Genomic DNA, 947 nt, shown 5'->3' on the forward strand with positions numbered 1-947 from the left:
CCTGCACTTCATTGGACTTTTGCTTGGATTATAGTTTGGCAGCTTTTAAATTCAACGATTTTAAGGCGCAAAAGGTCAGAGAGAAGAAAACCGAATGACACGGCGTTTGCTGAAAGGTGTCTTGTTGGTTCGTTCGGGCTCTGCGAGAGGACCTTGTGTGCCCTGGCATGTACATAACGGGAAAGTCATGGCCTCTGTGCTCGGGAAGTTGGGGAGGGAGGGGTGGCCGGCTCTGGCACACGCAGGTGTGATGCTGACCACTTGGTGGTACAGGGAGGGCAATGATAGCCACGGCTGGGCGGCCACGAGAGCCACGTGAGGTCCTGAACACACATCAGCACGCGGTAGGCAGGGCTGATATGGCGGGCCGGTTACCACCCACGATGGACTGCCACCGGCAGCACACCCTTATCCACATCCCCTACAGAAGGGTCCAGACTCGAGTCCCCCAGGCCGGGACGCCAGGTTCTCAGAGGAGCCTGAGCACGGCGCCCACACCAAGGCTGACGGTGTGACACGCGGGCTCAGCCTCTGCTCCGTGGGCAGCGGGAAAGCTCACGCGGGTTTCAGGGAAGCCCATGGAGGGCAAGCATGGGCTTCCGAGTGTTTCTGCATCCCCAAGGCTAACACGCCCCTTGGGCCCGGGGGCACCCAAGCCATGAGACTTCAGGAAGATGGTGGGGATTCCCCAACCTCCTAAGGTGGCACCACAAGGTGAGGCTACAGGGCCTGGACTGTGGTGACGAAGCCACCTTCCACCACTAGCCCTGCTGCTCCAAGCCCCATGTAAGAGACTGCAGGGACAGGAACTTACAACACTGACTGAGAAAGAGGCAGAGCGGGGCAGGTCTAGACTGTGTTCCTGACCGCAGGATCGTGGACAGACGCCGTGCGTGGCCTGGGGCAGGGCCTGAGGAAGTTGTCTGATTGTTTGAATCTGTTTCCTT

This window comes from Suricata suricatta, chromosome 15 (genome assembly GCF_006229205.1).
Source record: "Suricata suricatta isolate VVHF042 chromosome 15, meerkat_22Aug2017_6uvM2_HiC, whole genome shotgun sequence".
Lineage (NCBI taxonomy): Eukaryota > Metazoa > Chordata > Mammalia > Carnivora > Herpestidae > Suricata > Suricata suricatta.